The sequence below is a fragment of the Hyla sarda genome, chromosome 3 (genome assembly GCF_029499605.1).
Source record: "Hyla sarda isolate aHylSar1 chromosome 3, aHylSar1.hap1, whole genome shotgun sequence".
NCBI classification, from domain to species: Eukaryota; Metazoa; Chordata; class Amphibia; order Anura; family Hylidae; genus Hyla; species Hyla sarda.
In genome coordinates, this window is record NC_079191.1 from 97,662,550 (window position 1) to 97,684,080 (window position 21,531).

At 46.1% G+C, this 21,531-nt stretch overlaps 1 protein-coding gene and 1 long non-coding RNA gene across 14 annotated transcripts in view; one reads left to right on the plus strand and one right to left on the minus strand.

Moving 5' to 3' along the window:
• FARP2 (FERM, ARH/RhoGEF and pleckstrin domain protein 2) overlaps positions 1-11,979 on the minus strand; it is a 147,364-nt gene extending 135,385 nt beyond the window's left edge. For 3 of the 13 annotated variants that reach the window (XM_056564726.1, XM_056564725.1, XM_056564727.1), the window contains exon 1: positions 11,599-11,967. The gene's annotated coding sequence lies outside the window, so the exon portion shown is untranslated. Of the gene's footprint in view, positions 1-11,598 lie in introns of all 13 variants that reach the window. The other 10 variants (XR_008891063.1, XR_008891062.1, XM_056564718.1 and 7 more) reach the window with 7 other exon arrangements.
• An 8-nt stretch (positions 11,980-11,987) lies between these two features.
• LOC130361564 (uncharacterized) overlaps positions 11,988-21,531 on the plus strand; it is a 38,674-nt gene continuing 29,130 nt past the window's right edge. Inside the window, exons 1-2 of the long non-coding RNA XR_008891067.1 lie at positions 11,988-12,124; positions 16,683-16,727. This is a non-coding gene — a long non-coding RNA (uncharacterized LOC130361564). The remainder of the gene's footprint in view (positions 12,125-16,682; positions 16,728-21,531) is intronic.

The following is a 21,531-nucleotide window of genomic DNA, read 5'->3' on the forward strand; positions in this document are numbered from 1 at the left end:
GGTATTCCAGGAATTTTTTTTATTTGACTATGCTACATGGGCTGTAAAGTTAGTGTAGTTCATAATATAGTGCCTGTACCTGTGTGTGTGATGGTTTTCTCACAATTCTTCTGTGATTTTCACTCCAATTTTTATTTTTAATCAGCATACAAAATGACTGTTGTCTCAGATTTTTACCAGGTTGCAATGCGGCTGAGACCTGACATCACTAGTCAGCTGATGACAGAGAGCCTGTCTGCTTCAATGGGTAGAGGGATCGCTTGGTGGGAGAGAGATCAATCTGCAACTAATGCAAAACCTGTAGGCACCCTCATTGAAAACCACAGGTCTTTTGAATGGATGCAGCTCATTTATGTTTCAATGGGTGGGGTGGCTGATGTGTGATGTGTGGGAGGGAGGAAAATGGAATTGTGGTATTGGATTTGTAGTAAAAAAAAAAAAAAAAATGAAAAAAGTCAAACAGGACATACCAGTTCACAAAAAGCTAGCCACAGTATTATGGTAATCTCATGACATAGCCATTTAGCCCCAAGACAAGCGCAGATCCTTCCTAAGCATGTCCATTACTGCCTGCCAGGTACCTACTAAAATCACCTTATGCTGGATAACCCCTTTAATCATATACATTCAGATACCAAAAATACATAATTGTACAAAAAGACTGGCTGATAAAGTACTATATTAATAATACTCCCCAATCGGGATATAGCAGTAAATTACCCCGTGTTACCTAAGTAATATCAGGTATCCAATGTAGGGTAAAGGGTTCCTCAGAACCTGACACCATACTCAGCTGGTGCATGCAATGGCCCCGAATGCACGTTTTCATGTCTTCCTCAGGGGATAATCTGCTCTATGATGTGCCGCCCTTATACACCCTCACTATCAGCCATTCATTTCTGGAATACTAGTGTAGCTTCCGGCTAAGTCTCCATTCTCGGCACATGTCATATGATCGTCGCGAGAATCCTGTCCTCGCCCGACTTCGTCATCACGTCCGTGAGCGCAACCGCATCATGCTAATGACACAGCGTGCACACAGAGATGAAACAGACGCTGTGATAGAGCATAAACGCAAATGTGAATAGCCTAAGGGTGAGTTTACACGAGCGGACCCACAGAGTATTTTACGCAATACGCCGTTTTTACGCAATACGCCGCTACAAGCAGACACACTACTATGTGGGAGTTGCCACGCATGGGCAGTGTACTCGCATACATCACGGCAGCTCCTGCTGCTCCATGAGCTACGCCGAGAGCTGCCGCGATGTGCCAGTATACTGCGCATGCGTGCTGCGACTCGCACATCGCAGTGTGTCTGCTAGTAGGGGCGTGTTGCTGCTCCGAGCAGGCACAGATAAAGCCACCATGCACTGGTCCTTCAGCGGCGGATCTGCTGCGTAAAATACGCTGTGGGTCCGCTCGTGTATACGTACCCTAAGGGTAGGGTCACATGTGCCGTATTTGGCAGCGTATTTGCTGCTGTGTATTTTCCTACCAATTAAAGTCAATAGGGAGCAAAATCAGCTGCAGAAAATATGCAGCAAAATACAGTATGTGGGACCCTACCGTAACGGTGTTTTCAAATTTACAATTGCGGATCAGCAGTTGTAAAATCCGCAGTTGCAGATTTGACAAAGCAGTCAAAAGTACATAAGAATTGTCTTGTAAGATCTGCAGCGGATCCTGAGTGTGTGAACACCTTCTAAGGGTACGTTCACACGCGCGGATTTTTTTTAGCGGGTTTTCCGCTGTGTATTTGAAAGTGGGCGGGCTCTTCTCAGCTGTCCGCAGCAGATTTTCCGCCGCGGAATCTACGCTGCGGAAAATCCGCCACAGTCCCTACTGACTTCAATGGGGCTTGCGGCGGATTATCCACAGTGTACATTCCGCCGCAGAAAATCGGCTGCGGACACTTTCAAATACGCAGCGGAAAACCCGCTAAAAAATCCGCGCGTGTCAACGTACCCTTAGGCTGCATTCACATCTGCATTGGAGGCTCAGTCACAAACTCCATCATACCTGAATGTAAAAACTGGCATCTCCCCATACAGATAAACACTCATCTAGGACTCTGGGGGTCCCGATACATACAAGATCATTAGTTACTATACCAGTGTTTCCCAACCAGGGTGCCTCCAGCTGTTGCAAAACTACAACTCCCAGCATGCCCGGACAGCCAAAGGCTGTCCGGGCATGCTGGGAGTTGTAGTTTTGCAACAGCTGGAGGCACCCTGGTTGGGAAACACTGTGCTTTATTTTTTTTTAGGGGGGGGGGGGGTCTGACAGGTACACTTTAAGAAAAATAATACACACTAATTGACTACTTACTATAATAGAATATGTGAAGCAGGTCACAATTATGAATTATCTCAAAGAATTTTGTTTCCCATGAGAAAGTATTACTTATGTAAGACTGAAGACAACAAACCAGGACATGTACGCTGCAAAAGAATGAATGGTGTTCAGACAGTCTCCAGGCAATACAGTTGGGTTTTACCTTTTCACCACATTAAAGTACATGTAAGGGCAGCACCGCCGTACAGAAGGTAATGAGACATGTTCCACTGACTCATCTTGTAGTTTAATCTAAGGAAAATGTAACATCTGATAACACCAACATAGTCTGATGGGAGGATTAGACATAAAAAGGCTTTAGGCCAGGGCTATACTGCGACTTGTACCACCACTGATTGATGTTAAAGGCGTAGTCCGGTGGTGAAAAACGTATCCCCTATTCTAAGGATAGGGTATAAGTTTCAGATCGCGGGGGGTCCGACCGCTGGGGCCCCCTGCAATCTCCTGTATGGGGCCCCGGCTCGCTGGCCAGATAGCACGTGTTGACCATCACACCAATATTCCGGTATACGTTATCGGCTATTTCAACCCTCTCGGCGGGGCACAGGCCGTTGCGGGCGCTTTAAATCAATGAACTGCAGCGGCTTTAGCGGTGCTTGAGACCGCCGCCGTCGCCCGCTCACTTCTCTCCCCCTGCCTGTCCCCGGGTCCTGAGTCTCACCACCACAGTTGCCCCATCGACCCCAGCCCCATTCTCTACCCACATACCACCACCACCCCATCACCTCCCCCCCCATCCTCTGCCCACATACCGCCGCCGCCCCATCGCCTCCCCCCATCCCCGGTGTTATAATTACCTGTTCCCGGGGGGGTCCGCGATACTTCTGGCTCCGTCGGCGTCCTGCGCTGTCACTGTGTCGCTGTAACGTCACTCATCATTGCGCAGCGCACAGCAACAGCGCAGGAGCCAGAAGGAACGCGGAACCCGGAAACAGGCAATTATAACATCGGGGATGGGGGGAGGCGATGGGGCGGCGGCGGTATGTGGGCAGAGGATGGGGAGAGGCAATGAGGCAGCCGGGCGGTATGTGGGCAGAGGATGGGGAGAGGCACTGGGGCAGCCGGGCGGTATGTGAGCAGAGGATGGGGGGAGGCAATGGGGCAGCGGTAGTCTCTGGCCGGGGGGCGGGGCATTATCGGCAAGGTAATTGCTGATATCGATAATGTCCAAAGTCATGATTATCGGCCGATAATATCGGCCAAACCGATAATCGGTCGATCCCTATATGGAACCACCCAAACGATATCTACCCTATCCCAATGGCTAGGCAGTGAAATGAGAGTCCACGACCAGATTATGTCCTTTAGACAATTACATTAGTCCTTCAAAAGGTCCTTCATGCTGTCTATACCAGGGGTCTCAAACTCCCGGCCTGCACCATGGATGTGCAATTTGTATTGCCCGACGCTCAGGAACACGCAGTTCCGGGTGCAGGGTAGGTGACTTCTTCAGGCATTCAGTGTGTGTGTGTGTGTCTGTCAGTCTGTGCCTGTCTGTGTGTGCGTCGTGGGGGGGGGGGGGGGGTTGCTGGTGGATGATGGGGCTGCTACTGCTGGTGGGGGTGTTGCTGGTGGATGATGAGGAGCATTATATGTGAGGGGTGCATGATGGGGGCATTATATGTGAGGGGTGCATGATGTGGGCATATGTGAGGGACGCATGATGAGGGCATATGTGAGGGTTGTATGATGTGGGCATATGTGAGGGGTACATGAAGGGGGCATTATATGTGAGGGACATATGATGGGGGCATTATATGTGAGGGGCGCATGATGTGGGCAAGTGAGGGACGCATGATGGGGGCATATGTGAGGGGCGCATAATGTGGGCAAGTGAGGGACGCATGATGGGGGCATATGTGAGGGGTGTATGATGTGGGCATATGTGAGGGGTACATGAAGGGGGCATTTTATGTGAGGGGCACATGATGGGAGCATTATAAGTGAGGGGTGCATGATGGGAGCATTATATGTAAGGGGCGCATGCAATAATTTGAGTTTGAGACCCCTGGTCTATACATTAGCATACTGACTATATACCTATTACAATAAATAACATTGTACTAACAGCAGAGGAGACACTGCAGGAGAGCCCCCAGGTCACTGAGGGACTCAACCTGACAGGGCCTAAGTGTAGTACAGGACTATGTTCTGTACTGGGACATTACACGATTATATAGTGCAGGGGGGGGGGGGCATTTTTAAAGCGGATCTGAACACCCCAAAGACCTGCTGTTTTGAAGATGCTCTGACACAGATGTCACTATCTGGCCCTTGTCGCGCAGATCCTTACGCATGCCCATTTTTCTTGCTTCCAATAATCTACTACAAGAACCTGACAGAGAGCAGTCAGGATATTTTAGCTTCTTAAAGGGGTACTACTGGAGTAGCCCTTTCTTTTCTGTCTGACCACTGTGCTCTCTGCTGACACTTCTGACCATGTCAGGAACTGTCCAGAGTAGGAGCAAATCTCCATAGAATATATATATCTATATCCTCTCCTGCTTTGGGCAGTTCCTGACAGGGACAGAGGTGTCAGCAGAAAGCACTGTGGTCAGACAGATAATAAATTAAAAAAGAAAAGAACTTCCTTTGTAGCATACAGCAGATGATAAGTACTGGAAGGATTAAGATTTTTTAATAGAAGTAATTTACAAATCTGCTTAACTTTCTGGCACCAGTTGATTTAAATAACATCAGGTACACATTGGGAAGGCCAACTTCACATATGTCTGCCAGCTTTCCCTCCAGCATTGTAGAAAAAGAACTGGAGGGAAACCGATTGTAAAACTTAACAGACAGTCAGTCAGTGCATGCACTTCAGTAATACAGGGGTTACCAGTGAAATGTCCATTCTGATTGGTCAGTTCTTCGAACAATTGACACGTTTTGCAGATCTGGACTGTCTGTAGCATTGTATGTGGAATAGGGGGTCACGTTTTCTGGACCATTGTATGGTGAAAATATTGTACTGAAGAAAAAAATATGGACAGCGGACAACCCTTCTCCACAAACACTTTGTTTCCTTTACACAGTAGCTAGCAATGCTCTGCCACTTACTTCACCGAGGAGAGCTCTCCAGAATGGTAGCTCCCCTCGTGCCGGCCAGCTTCTCCATCCCACCTCCAGACCTCCAGCAGTTGCAAGGTAAATGTTGCTTCTCCTGGATATACTCTCGGGGGGGCACCGGGTTTGTTCTGATTCATGAAAAGATTGTAGCACAGTGATCTTATGGACAATCCACATTTATTACAATAAAATAACACTTATTTGTCCATAAGATCACTGTGCTACAATCTTTTCAAGAATCAGAACAAACTAGTGCTTGGCGGTATACCGGTATGAACCAGATACCGGTTTCTTTTTCTCCCACGGTATGGATTTTTGCCCATACCGCTATACCGGTCAGGCCCCTCCGAGTCAATAAAAAAAAATTAACTTACCCGTAATGGAGGTGGTCCGGGCCATCCATCCTTCCTGTAGTGTCTGGCGGCATTCCGGGTGGAGGGTGAACCGGTCCGGGCTGTCCTCCTTCTCCGGGGGTCCTCTTCTCCACTCCGGGCAGGCTCCGGCCTAGTACGCTGCATAGACGCCGCTACGCCGTGACGTCAGGTGCATCTCTGCGCACGGACGCCACTGCGCAGCGGCGTCTATGCAGCGTTACTAGACCGGCGCCTGCCCGGAGTGGTGAAAAGGACCCCCGGAGAAGAAGGACAGGCCAGACCAGTTCACCCTCCACCCGGAATGCCACCTGACAGTACAGGAAGGATGGATGGCCCGGACCACCCTCCCTGGACGGTCCCTGCAGCAACTGGGAAGGTGAGTCAGGGATCTGGGATGGACAGGGGTCTGTATAATATACTATACCTACAGTAGGCCCTCCAGCTGTTGAGGCCCTCCAGCTGTTGCAAAACTACAACTCCCAGCATGCCCGGACAGCCAACGGCTGTCCGGGCATGCTGGGAGTAGTAGTTTTGCAACAGCTGGAGGCACCCCTAGTTGGGTAAAAACACTGACCTATACTATATACTACTATATAGTCCAACATGCTGGGAGTTGTAGTTTTGCAACAGCTGTAGGGTTGTTTTTTACATCTATTTAAAAGGGTACTCCACTGCCCCAGTGTTCAGATCATTTAGTTCCAAAAGCCCATTTAGTTCCGCTACGCCACCTCAATGCAAGTCTCAATGTAAAAAAAATATATACCGTGATACTTTAGAAAAATACTGTGAAATACTCATTTTTAGGTCTATCTCCAAATTTGCAGCAAGATGAAGCACCATTTTAATCTGGTTCACCTACACTATGAGGGAGATTTATCAAAACCTGTTGCCCATAGCAACCAATCAGATCGATTCTTTCATTTTTTCAGAGGCCTTTTAAAAAATGAAAAAAAAAAAAGCGTTCGATAAATCTCCCTCTATAACCCTGTGTATTGGGGTTAGTGCAGGGGAAACCGCTGTCAGATTCTCTTTGAAGGGATTATCCAGGCATAGAAAAAACAGAGCTAATTTCTTCCAAAAACAGCACCACACCTGTCCTCGGGCTGTGTGTGGTATTACAACTTGGCTCCATTTACTTCAATGGTACTGAGCTGCAATACCACACACAACCTTAGGACAAGTGTGGTGCTGTTTTTAGCAAGAAATTTGCTCTATTTTTCTAATCCAGAATAACTCCTTTTAACCATACGTTTTTTCAAAGCGGAAACCGTACCAATTTCCACATAAAAAATCCACACTGTTTGACTGTAGTAAAACCATTTCCTATTGATTTTAATGGGAGAAATTTACCATGTATTTGAGAAACCGTGGCGTTGGTGTGCGGGCTCAAGTATGTCCTTCATATAAGGATACACTGGCGAATGTCTCAATTTTACATCAGTTTTACAATGTTATGGTTTACATTAACCACAGTTGTGAAACCACATTGTGCTCCATAGGTGCAGGTCCTCCACTCCAATGTAGGTGCACAACTGCACTTGGAGTTGAGCACCTTGTATCACCTTAGATCACGTCAATGTAATTGTAAGGCCCCTTTCACACTACAGGTATCATCCTGTAAAAACCTCCGTTATTACTCCAGACAAAAAGTCCTGAAAACGGGCGTCAAAAAATCCCATTCGTGTCAATGGGATTTTTTGACCATCCTTTTGCATCAGGCATGTCAGTTTTTACTAATGCCCTTTATTTTTGCCAGCACAAAAGACGGTGCATGCACTAATTTTTGGTCCGGCAAAAATAATGGTGAAAAAACGGCCATTAAAATTTAACACGTCACCTGCATCTCAAAAACATTTCAAGAATCCGCCCGTTTCTCACTACTGAAACTGCTAAAACTCTCATTATTGCTTTGATTCACTCCCGCCTCGACTACTGTAACTCTTTACTAATAGGCCTTCCTTTCTCCAAACTCTCTCCTCTCCAGTCCATCCTTAATGCCGCAGCCAGACTCATCTTCCTCTCCAGCCGCTACACCGATGCCTCCTCCCTGTGCCAGTCACTACACTGGTTACCAATTCAGTCCAGAATACAGTACAAAATCCTCAGTCTCACACACAAAGCCCTCCACAATGCTGCACCTCCCTACATCTCCTCTCTCATCTCTGTCTACCATCCTACACGTTCTCTCCGATCTGCTAATGATCTCACACTAACATCTTCTATAATCCGAACTTCTCACTCCCGTCTCCAAGACTTCACTCGTGCTGCACCGGTTCTCTCGAATGCTATCCCTCAATCCCTCAGACTCAACAACAACATCCATAGTTTCAAATGTGGCCTAAAAACACATCTCTTCAGACAGGCCTATAACATTCTTTAATTGGCCTCAACATATCCCCAACATATCCCCAAACATATCCCCAAACATATCCTCAGCATATCCCCAACATATCCCCAACATATCCCCAAACATATCCCCAAACATATCCCCAAACATATCCTCAGCATATCCCCAACATATCCCCAACATATCCCCAAACATATCCCCAAACATATCCCCAAACATATCCCCAACATATCCCCAACATATCCCCAACATATCCCCAACATATCCCCAACATATCCCCAACATATCCCCAACATATCCCCAACATATCCCCAACATATCCCCAACATATCCCCAACATATCCCCAACATATCCCCAACATATCCCCAACATATCCCCAACATATCCCCACACCTCTTGTTTGAATAGTTATTGTGTAATATTATGTCTGATACTTGTCTTTGTTTGTACCCCATAATTGTAAGCGCTGCAGAATCTGTAGGTGCTATATAAATAAATAAATAAAACAAACAAATAAAATAAATTGAAGTCTATGGGAAACGGATGTTAAAAAAAAACATCCGTTACATCCGTTTTTTGTACGCAGCATGCTCAGTACAGCTTCACAAAAAAAAAAAGGGTTAAAAACCTCATTTAAAAAAACGGATGTAACTGGTAATAATGGATTAACAACATCAGGTTTTTTATGGAAAAAAAAAAACATTAAAAATAACGGATGATGGTCATCAGTTATCATCCGTTATTGGATTTGTTTTTTTTCCATCTGTTATTGTAAAATAGTGGCAGTAAATAAAGCAGGATGATACCTGTAGTGTGAAAGGGGCCTAAGGGTGTATGCACACCACGTTTTCAGCCTACGGATGCCGGATCCGACTGGGGGAGGGGAAAACCGTGCGCTCCTGTACCCCAGCTGAACCGGCGCTGAAATCCATTGACTTTAATGAGCTGACCGACTCATTTCTGCCCCGTATCCGGTTTTGTGACCGGACCTAAAACCATAGTATATGCCTGCTCCGTCCTGCCCGGGCTGCAAAATAAATGAAAATGAACCATCTCTCACCTTCCTGGGTTCCCGTGGTCACTACAGCTGATCGGTCCTCCGGTCCATCCTCTTCATACTTCTGTGTGAACGAAGCGTCACATGGCGCTCAGCCTATCGCCGGCCGAGGCAGAACATCGCGGCTGCCGGCGATAGGCTGAGCGCCATGTGACGCTTCGTTCACACGGAAGTATGAAGAGGATGGACCGGAGGACCGATCAGCTGTAGTGGCGCTCCGCGGGAACCCAGGAAGGTGAGAGATGGTTCATTTTCATTTTTTTGCAGCCCGGGCAGGACGGAGCAGGAATACTCTGCACTAGAGTACTCCTTTAAAGTCAATGGATTTCAGTGCCAGTCCGGCTGGGGTACGAGAGGGCACTGTTTTCCCCTCCCCCAGCCTGAAAACGTGGTGTTCATGCACCGTAAAAGAGAAGCGACAAGTCACTTATTTCCATGAGGTTCTTCCATGAAGCTCGCACTGAAATCAATGGGAGCTTGAGGACAGGCTTTTCGGCACACAGGCGAGGTTTTTGCCCACGCCCTATAAGCGAGTTCACATGTGGCAGATTTGTTGTAGAAATTTGGGCAACAGAAAATCGGTTCCACTTTATGCACCAAATCTGCCACATGTGAACGCACATTTAGAAAAATGCCGCATTAGCAGATGACAATCCCCTTATGTCACTGTTTCCCAATTAGGGTGCCTCCAGCTGTTGCAAAACTACAACTACCAGCGTGTTCCCAAAAACTTAAAAGTTGCCTCCCGAAACGGGAAGAGAGGCATACATCTCTCAGCTGAGACAACTCTGTCCCATAGAAATCAGCAACAAAGGCAAAAACGAGAAGAGCTCCAATATATTCATGCAAAACAAATTGGAACAATCATCACGACCGGCACAAAATACAGCAAAACTGGATAAGAAAACATTAGAAGATTGGCGTTCACCCATCAAAACAAATAACGTTAAAAACGGAAAAAGTACAGTGTGAACACAGTCTAATAATCTCATCCTTTGGATCTATTTACTCGATCAGAAACAATCATTTGGTTGGATATAATTAAGGTGACGGCGTCGGTAATAGCGCTCATTTTGTGCGCGGTACTAAAAACGGATGGAACGTCTCCGGATTGCGAAATTAAAAATTGTCTCAATGTAGTAGAATGTAACATCCTCCTGGGCTCCAGAATGTCACTATCCGTTTTTTGTATGAACTACAACTCCCAACAAGCACAGAGAGCTGCTGGTTCTGTATCAGGGGTCTCTGGCCTGTGTCTCTCCTGCTATTGTGAGACTACAGATCCCAGCATGTCCAGACAGCAAGGTTATTGTGAGACTACAACTCCCAGCATGTCCAGATGGCATTGATCTGTATCAGTGGTCTCCCACCTGTGGCTCTCCTGCTATTGTGAGACTACAGATCCCAGCATGTCCAGACAGCAAGGTTATCGTGAGACTACAACTCCCAGCATGTCCGGATGGCATTGATCTGGATCAGTGGTCTCCAATCTGTGGCTCTCCTGCTATTGTGAGACTACAACTCCCAGCATGTCCGGATGGCATTGATCTGTATCAGTGGTCTCCAACCTGTGGCTCTCCTGCTAATGTGAGACTACAGATCCCAGCATGTCCGGATGGCATTGATCTGTATCAGTGGTCTCCAACCTGTGGCTCTCCTGCTAATGTGAGACTACAGATCCCAGCATGTCCAGACAGCAAGGTTATTGTGAGATTACAACTCCCAGCATGTCCGGATGGCATTGATCTGTATCAGTGGTCTCCAACCAGGGACTCTTATGCTATTGTGAAACTACAAATCCCAGCATGCCCGGACAGCAAGGTTATTGTGAGACTACAGATCCCAACACGTCCAGACAGCAAGGTTATTGTGAGACTACAACTCCCAGCATGTCCGGATGGCATTGATCTGTATCAGTGGTCTCCAACCAGGGACTCTTCTGCTATTGTGAAACTACAAATCCCAGCATGCCCGGACAGCAAGGTTATTGTGAGACTACAGATCCCAACACGTCCAGACAGCAAGGTTATTGTGAGACTACAACTCCCAGCATGTCCGGATGGCATTGATCTGTATCAGTGGTCTCCAACCAGTGCCTCTCCTGCTATTGAGAAACTACAAATCCCAGCATGCCCGGACAGCCGAAGGCTGTCCGGGCATGATGGGATTTGTAGTTTCACAACAGCTACAGAAGCACAGGCTAGTGATCACTGACACACAGGGAAATATGTGTCTGTCCCTTTAAGGTCAAGTTCTGCAGAAAGCAACATGTATAGTATTAGGGCACAGCACATGCAGGGAGCAGCAGTATACCGGGATTACGGTTAACACATCTACAGCCGGAAACCATTCTTCTAACTTTATTATTATTTACAAGATAAGCGCCACCTACCGGGGCTCCCGGGAGACCACCGCTGCTCTTCACCGCACCGACACTCCAACCGACACTAACGGTTACACTCAGGATTGGCCACTTCACCAGGGAGAGGCGGGGCCCCGCTGCTGGGCGTATCCTATCGTCACAAGTGGGCGGGCTTACAACAATATCCCTCCGCCGAACAGAACCCAATGTGGGCGTTACGCAAAGAGTGATTGACAGTTTAGCTAATCGCCTGAAAGGCGGAGCTACAGCAATTATTGACGTCACCGCTGGAACTTTTAGGAACTTTTGTTATTGGTCGAACACTCTGTAGTGAGACGTCATTGAGATATGATTGGTTGGGGACCGGGTCGCCTAGTGATATGGCCGTAAACCAGAGAGGAGCACGGGAAGCCATGATTGTTGAGGGCAACAGGAAATACATTGATTAGTAGTTGCCCTCAATGCATTGTGTTTCCTTAATATAAATGAACATTTACCGGAGCGGTACCGCCAAGAAGAAGGCCTGGTGCTGCTTTACTTATAACATATTTCCAAGGTGTTGTTTTTTTGTTGTTGTTTTTTTACACACTAAAGTGTATATATATATATCTATATCTATATCTATATATATATATATATATATATATATACACAGTCATGGGCGTAAATGTTGGCACCCCTGAAATTTGTCTACAAAATGCAATATTTCTCACAGAAAAGGATTGCAGGAATACGTTTTTTTTATACACGTTTATTCCTTTGTGTTTATTGGAACTAAACCAAAAAAGTGAGGAAAAAATGCAAATTGGATATAATGAAACACCAAACTCCCAAAATGGTCTGGACAAAATTATTGGCACCTTTTCAAAATTGTGGAAAAATAAGATTGTTTCAAGCATGTGATGTTCCTTTAAACTAACCTGGGGCAAGTAACAGGTGTGGGCAATATAAAAATCACACCTGAAAGCAGATAAAAAGGAGAGAAGTTCACTTAGTCTTTGCATTGTGTGTCTGCGTGTGCCACACTAAGCATGGATGACAGAAAGAAACCAAAATTGTGGAAAAATATCAACAATCTCAAGGTTACAAGTCCATCTCCAGAGATCTAGATTTGCCTTTATCCACAGTGTGCAACATTATCAAAACGTTTGCAACCCATGGCACTGTAGCTCATCTCCCTGGGTGTGGACGGAAGAGAAAAATTGATTAAAGGTGTCAACGCAGGATAGTCTGAATGGTGGATAAGCAGCCCCAAACAAGTTCCAAAGATATTCAAGCTGTACTGCAGGCTCAGGGAGCATCAGTGTCAGCACAAATTATCCATCAACATTTAAATGAAATGAAATGCTATGGCAGGAGACCCAGGAGGACCCCACTGCTGACACAGAGACATAAAAAGCAAGACTACATTTTGCCAAAATAAACTTGTGAAAGCCAAAATCCTTCTGGGAAAATGTCTTGTGGACAGATGAGACCAAGATAGAGCTTTTTGGTAAAGCACATCGTTTAACTGTTTACCAAAAACGGAATGAGGCCTACAAAGAAAAGAACACAGTACCTGCAGTGAAATATGGTGGAGGTTCAATGATGTTTTGGGTTGTTTTGCTGCCTCTGGCACTAGGAGCCTTGAATGTGTACAAGGCATCATGAAATCTGAGAATTACCAACGGATTTTGGGTCGCACTGTACAGCCTAGTGTCAGAAAGCTGGGTTTGCGTCCCAGATCTTGGGTCTTCCAGCAGGACAATGACCCCAATATGTCAAAAAGCACCAGAAATGGATGGCAACAAAGCGCTGGAGAGTTCTGAAGTGGCAGCAATGAGTCCAGATCTAAATCCCATTGAACACCTGTGGAGAGATCTTAAAATTGCTGTTGAGAAAAGGCGCCTTCCAATAAGAGAGACCTGGAGCAGTTTTCAAAGGAAGAGTGGTCCAACATTCCGGCTGAGAGGTGTAAGAAGCTTATTGATGCTTATAGGAAGTGACTGATTTCAGTTATTTTTTTTCAAAGGGTGTGCAACCAAATATTAAGTTAAGGTGCCAATAATTTTGTCCAGACCATTTTTGGAGTTTGGTGTAACATTATGCCCAATTTGCTTTATTTCCTCCCTTTTTTGGTTTAGTTCCAATACACACAAAGGGAATAAACATGTAAATAGCAAAACATGTGTTACTGCAATCCTTTTCTGTGAGAAATACTTTCTTGAAAAATTTCAGGGGTGCCAACATTTACGGCCATGACTGCAGGTCTGTAGGTGCTAAATGGAAATGCGTTATGATTTTCATAATGGAAGGAGGAAAAAAACAAATATAGGAAAAAAAACGAATAACGATAGGGGATTAGATGTTTGATCGAGGGGCTTCTGCTGCTGAACCCCCGTACATCAGCAGCCTGGAGCTATGTTGGCTCCGAGGCTGATGATGGGTGATACAAGGGACGGGGTATCGTGACATCATGGCCCCGCCCCCTCGTGAAGTCACACCCCACCCCCTGAATGCAAGCCTATGGGAGGGGGCGTAACGGCCACCATGCCCCCTCCCATAGACTTGCGGGACGGGCCGTGACATCACAATACCTCATCCCCTGTTTTGCTTGTCATCAGCCACAGAGCAAACATAGCTCCAGGCTGCCGATGTATGGGGTGCAGGAGAGATCGTGGGGGTCCCCCCTATCCTTTGGATAGGGGATAAAATGTCTAGGGGTGGAGTAACCTTTAAGGCCAAAATGGGCTTGGTCTTTAAAGGGGTTAAATAGAAAATACCACATACACAACGGACAAATGAGTCCTACAAGGTGACACAAACCTATGCTGATCTGAAAGAAGCGATCTGATTGGTTGCTATGGGCATTACAACATATACTCATGTCACCGTGTCCCTGTGCCATAAATCACTGCACCAGTGACATGGATATATATGGGCACATATAACTGCAACCATGTGCTTAACAGCCAGTGGCACAGGGCAGAGCAAGGATGAAAACAAGGATATTTTATAGTATAGGATATTTTATAACATTTTAAGTAATTGGACAAACCCTTTCCATATTTATGTAATTATTTAATAGTTAGTGATTCTAGTTATGTCAAAATTTGTTTTCACTAAGTTTTTACAGATTGTCTAGCTTTGCAATACATTCTTTGATACAGTACTGCTACAATTGAAAGCAAATATAAAATGTTTAGATGCTTGTTCCAGTGTACCTGTCACTTTATAAACATGTCAATAGTTTTTGGTTTTATTTTTATTTTTTTAACAGTCAGGGTCACAGTGGTAAGACCCCCACTGACTGAGAGAATGAGTGGAGATAAGCACTTTACTTCCTGGCTAAACACTGAATTCTAGGCCTATACAGTGACCCCCCCCCCCCCCCCCCGACCTACAATGGCCCCGACATACGATCATTTCAACATACAATGGCCTCTCAGAGGCCATCGCATGTTGAGGGTGCGTTCACACGCTCTTTGTTTTTGCAGGTTTTCCGCAGCGTATTTGAAAGGGCGGGCTCTTCTCGGCTGTCTACAGCAGATTGTCTGCAGCGGAATTTACGCTGCGGAAAATCCGCCGCAAGCCCCATTGAAGTCAGTAGGGACTGCGGCGGATTTTCCGCAGCGTAAATTCTGCAGCGGACATTCTGCTATGGACAGCCAAGAAGAGCCCGCCCTTTCAAATACGCTGTGGAAAACCCGCAAAAACAAAGAGCGTGTGAACGCACCCTGAAGGCAGCATCAACATACAAGGCTTTTGTAAGGTCGGGGCCATCACATAAACGGCTATCCGGCAGCGCTGACTGCTTCATCTGCCACCGGATAGCTGTTTACGCTGCCCCGTGTGGTCCGCTGACGATCACTTACCTGTCCTCGGGGCTCCGGCGCGTCCTCTTCGGGATCCCCTCCATCATCATCATCACGTCGCTGCGCACGCCGTCCCGTCATCAAATAGGAGCGATGTGATGGTGGCGACGGAGAGCGAGCATGCTGGGGAAGCAGAGGCCTTGCCGGAGCATCGGGGACACCCCGGGGACACGGCGACAGCGATGGAGGGAGACATCCAGGGCAGCGGTGACGAGCGATGACGGTCCGGAGCGGCGGGGACACGTGAGTATAACCTCCAATACCAGTGGTCTTCAACCTGCGGACCTCCAGATGTTGCAAAACTACAACTCCCAGCATGCCCGGACAGCCGTTGGCTGTCCGGGCATGCTGGGAGTTGTAGTTTTGCAACAGCTGGAGGGCCTCAACAGCTGGAGGGCCTACTGTAGGTATATAATATATTATACAGACCCCTGTCCATCCCAGAACCCTGACTCACCTTCCCAGTTGCTGCAGGGACCGTCCAGGGAAGGTGGTCTGGGCCATCCATCCTTCCGGCGGCATTCCGGGTGGAGGGTGAACCGGTCCGGGCTGTCCTTCTCCAGGGGTCCTCTTCTCCACTCCGGGCAGGCTCCGGCCTAGTAACGCTGCATAGACGCCGCTACGCCGTGACGTCAGGCGCGTCTCTGCGCAGCGGCATCTATGCAGCGTTACTAGGCCGGAGCCTGCCCGGAGTGGAGAAGAGGACCCCTGGAGAAGAAGGACAGCCCGGACCGGTTCACCCTCCACCCAGAATGCCGCCGGACACTACAGGAAGGATGGATGGCCTGGACCACCCTCCCCGGACGGTCCCTGCAGCAACTGGGAAGGTGAGTCAGGGATCTGGGATGGACAGGGGTCTGTATAATATACTATATACCTACAGTAGGCCCTCCAGCTGTTGCAAAACTACTACTCCCAGCATGGCCGGACAGCCAACGACTGTCCGGGCATGCTGGGTGTTGTAGTTTTGCAACATCTGGAGGTCCGCAGGTTGTAGACCACTGTCCTATACTTTACATTGCACAGATCCCTCAACATGCGATGGTTTCAACAAATGATGGTCCATGTGGAACGGATTACCATGGTATGTTGAGGGACCACTGAACAAATATTTTACAGGTCTCTGTGACATGTCAAAAGTTTTTTTTTTAAAGGGACAGTGCCCATTTAAGCCATGTGGCAAGTGTAATTGTTATATTAATGGTCATCCAGTTTTTAACGTTTTAGTTTTTATTAACTTCTGCCATCTTCAAATTTCAGGTGGAAATGCTCCTTAAAATCCCAGTGATCAGCAAAGAACAATTGGTAAGAATTGATTGTTATAAGACTTTAAGAAGCTTATCTTTATTGTGAAGGATAACTTTCCCAAAACACAGCAGACTTCCAGTCTGTATTCCTACTGAATGCTACTGCAGCCTCAGCCAGCTAATGTAATTAAAGAGAATAATAACATACTCCCTACAAGGCGGGAAATGTAGTTTTAGTTTCAGATATCACAAGGGTTGCCAGGGTGTGATCTTTCACACATACTTACTAAATAACCAAAGACCAATACTATCACCCTAGTTTCCCTTTCCAGTGATTTATCACACAAAAAGAGGTTTTCTTTACCTGCACTGGGATCTCCCAACTATAGCATAAGCATGCATGGAAAATAAAAAAAGAACATGAGAAAGAGCTGAAAAAACAGCGACAAGTGAAAATACTAATTATATAATGAGGGCTCATTTTTTAAACCATGATCTGTAATTTTTATCGGTACCTTTTTTATTTTGATTGGACTTTTTGATCGCTTTTTATTCATTTTTTTTATGGTATATGATGTGACCAAAACATAGTAGTAAATCGCATTAGGATATAATAAAACAGTGTTTCCCAACCATTGTGGCTTCAGCTGTTGTAAAACTACAACTCCCAGCACTGTCATAGAAGGACTGCTGGTGAAATAACAGCAAAGAGAGAACATTGCTTTCTTAAGGCATTGTTCTTTAAAGGGGTACTCTGCCCTTAGACATCTTATCCCCTATCCAAAGGATAGGGGATAAGATGTCTGATCGCGGGAATCCTGCCACTGGGGACCCCCATGATCTCTTCTGCTGCACCCCCGTGCATCAGCACCCTGGAGCTATGTTTGCTCCGTGGCTGATGACTGGCGATACAGGAGACGGGGTATCGTGACATCACACCCCGCCCCCTCAATGCAAGTATATAGAAGGGGGCGTGATGACAGTCGCGCCCCGTCCAATAGGCTTGCATTGAGGGGGCGGGGCCGTGACCTCACGATATCCCGTTCCCTCTATTGTCCATCATCAGCCACGGAGCAAACATAGCGCCAAGCTGCTGATCTACGGGGGTGCAGCAGGAGAGATCACGGGAGTCTTCAGCGGCGGGACCCCAACGATCAGACATCTTATCTCCTATCCTTTGGATAGGGGATAAGATGTCTAGGGGTGGAGTACCCCTTTAACCATGGGCTAAACTACATGAGCTCATGCACTGCAGATAAGTTGTAGTCTTAAGAGTGCATTCACACTGAGAATTTCCACCCGGCATGCCGCATGCAATGGGTGGCACTATGAATCCAATTTCACCTACGTAGAGGAATCCCATTGATGGCAACAGGAAGCAGCTGCAAGCGGATTCCACTCAGAAATTTTTAAGTGGAATTTTTCAGTGTGAACTGGCCCCTAAGGTACCCAAACATTTTCAATAACCTTCATTTGGCTAACAGTTATCTCTCCCAACCTCCCCATACACATGACTGTTCGGCACCACTTAACGTTAATGTTTCCCCTTCGGGCATTGAAAATCCAACACACCCGACCCTTTTTTCCACAGATATCATCTCTTGATGGTGAGTCAGGAGGATGTCATACACCTTAGGCAGTCAGCCAAACCCCACACTGACAGTGGGCTCAGCTGACTTAAGTCTAAGGCTATGTTCACACGGGCTAATGTCTGCATAGAAAAACTCTGGAAAGGCTCTCTCGCTAGGACCGCTCGGAAATGCATTGCCAGCTCATAGACGGCAATGCATTTCCATGCGGAGTCTGCAGAAAGAATAGACCTTTCTATTTTTTCTGTGGACACTGGAATTTGCGGAATTTCCACACCAGAAACATCTTGTGCAAAAAATTCAATGTGAACAGAGGCAAGAGAATCCCATTAAAATCAATGGGGCTTTGCTGTTGCAGAATCTCTGTGCGGAATTCCGCACGGAAATTCCATTGTGTGCATATAGCCTAAGGTGTATGGGCATCTTTAGAAGTTATAAACAAAACTATCCATGTGAAATTTAACAAGAAACGATCTTTTTAGCCGACTAATAACAGACGTCATAGTCGGAAAGAAATCGGCTTATAAACCATTTTCACCCAATAGTGACTAGATCTCAAATCACCTTTCAATAAAACAATGTTCCCAGAAACGTTGCTCTTTCTTTGCCTGGTGTCATCATTTATGGCTAGTATAAATGACTGCAATGGCCAATATGGATATGTCTGCGTAACAGTTGTCACCAAGCTATTGTTTATACACTGCTCAAAAAACTAAAAGGGAACACTAAGATAACACATCCTAGATCTGAATGAATGAACTAATCGCATGAAATACTTTCGTCTTTACATAGTTAAATGTGCTGACAACAAAATCACACAAAAATTATCAATGGAATTCAAATTTATCAATGGAAATCAAATTTATCAACCCATGGAGGTCTGGATATGGAGTCACACACAAAATCAAAGTGGAAAACCACACTACAGGCTGATCCAACTTTGATGTAATGTCCTTAAAACAAGTCAAAATGAGGCTCAGTAGTGTGTGTGGCCTCCACGTACCCATATGACCTCCCTACAATGCCTGGGCATGCTCCTGATGAGGTGGTGGATGGTCTCCTGAGGGATGTCCTCCTAGACCTGGACTAAAGCATCCGCCAACTCCTGAACAGTCTGTGGTGCAATGTGGCGTTGGTGGATGGAGCGAGACATGATGTCCCAGATGTGCTCAATCGGATTCAGGTCTGGGGAACGTGCGGGCCAGTCCATAGCAATGCACTTGCTGACAGAAGGAGGTTTTCACTCAAAATATCACAATACATTCATTCTTTCTATTACACGGATCAGTCGTCCTGGTCCCCTAGCTGAAAAACAGCCCCAAAGCAAGATTTTTCCACCCCCATGCTTCACAGTAGGTATGGTGTTCTTTGGATGCAACTCAGCATTCTTTCTCCTCTAAACACAACTGATATTTAACCAAAGTTCTACTTTGGTTTCATCTGACCATATGACATTCTCCCAATCCTCTTCTGGATCATCCAAATGCTCTCTAGCAAACTTCAGACGGGCCCATGTACTGGCTTAAGCAGGGGGACACGTCTGGCACTGCATGATTTGAGTCCCTGGCGGTGTAGTGTGTTACTGATAGTAACATAGTTCATAAGGTCAAAAAAACACAAGAGTCCATCAAGTTCAACTTATATCCCTAATGAGTCCCTAATGGGTTGATATAGATCTAGAATCCATAACCTGTAATGCATCCAGACCCCTTTTTGAACTCTTTTACAGAGTTCACCATGACCACCTCCTCAGGCAGAGAATTCCACAGTCTCACTTCTCTTACAGTAAAGAACCCCCGTCTGTGCTGGTGTAGAAACCTTCTTTCTTCTAGACGTAGAGGATGCCCCCTTGTTATGGATACAGTCCTGGGTATAAATAGATCATGGGAGAGATCTCTGTACGGTCCCCTGATATATTTATACATGGTTATTATGTCTCCCCTAAACCTTCTTTTTTCTAAACTAAATAACCCTAATTCTGATTAACTTTCTAGGTACTATAGTCCTCTACATTGATGTGGTCTGAAGTGGCAGGAGGTGCCCAACCCCAAGTGCAGTTGTGCACTTACGCTGGGGTGGAGGTCCTGCACCTTTGGACCACAATATAGGTGCACTTGGGGTTGAGCACCTCCTGCCATTTCAGACCACGTTTAATGGAAGCTGTGTACTGTAGTCTTCCCATTCCCCGTATTACCCTGGTTGCCCATCTTTGATCCCTCTCCAGCTCCACTATATCTTTCTTGTACACTGGTGCCCAGTACAATACACAGTATTCTATGTGTGGTCTGACTAGTGATTTGTACAGTGGTAGAATTATTTCCTTGTCGTGGGCATCTATGTCCCTATTGATGCACCCCATGATTTTATTTGCCTTGGCAGCAGCTGCCCGACACTGGTCACTACAGCTAAATTTACTGTTAACTAAGACTCCCAAGTCCTTTTCCAAGTCAGTCGTCCCAAGTGTTCTCCCATTTAACACATAATCCCAGCCCGGTTATTCTTCCCCATGTTCATTACCTTACATTTATCAGTGTTGAACCTCATCTGCCACTTCCCAGCCCAAACCTCCAACCTATCCAGATCCATTTGTAACAGTGCACTGTCCTCTATTGTGTTCACTGCTTTACATAATTTAGTATCATAGGCAAAGATTGCTACTTTACTATTCAACCCCTCTACAAGGTCATTAATGAATATATTAAATAGGACAGGACCCAAGACTGACCCCTGTGGTACCCCACTAGTACCAGTCACCCAATCAGAATAAGTACCATTAATAACCACCCTGTTTCCTATCACTGAGCCAGTTACTTACCCACTCGCACACATTTTCCCCAGCCCAATCCCCCTAATTTTATGCACCAACCTTTTATTTGGAACCGTATCAAATGCTTTGGAAAAATCCAGACATAAGACATCCAGTGATTGTCCCTGGTCCAGTCTGGTGCTCACCTCCTCATAAAAGCTGATCAGGTTAGTTTGACAGGACCGATCCCTCATAAATCCATGCTGATATGGAGTCACATTTATTTTTATCAAGATACTCCAAAATAGCACCCCTTATAAAACCCTCAAACAATTTACATACAACGGAGGTTAAACTACAGGCCTATAATTCCCGGGGTCACCTTTTGACCCCTTTTTAAATATTGGCACCTCATTTGCCATGCACCAGTCCTGGGGAACAGTCCATGTTACTATAGAGTCACTGAATATTAAAAATAGGGGTCTGTCTATTACATTACTTAATTCCTTTAGAACACGAGGGTGAAT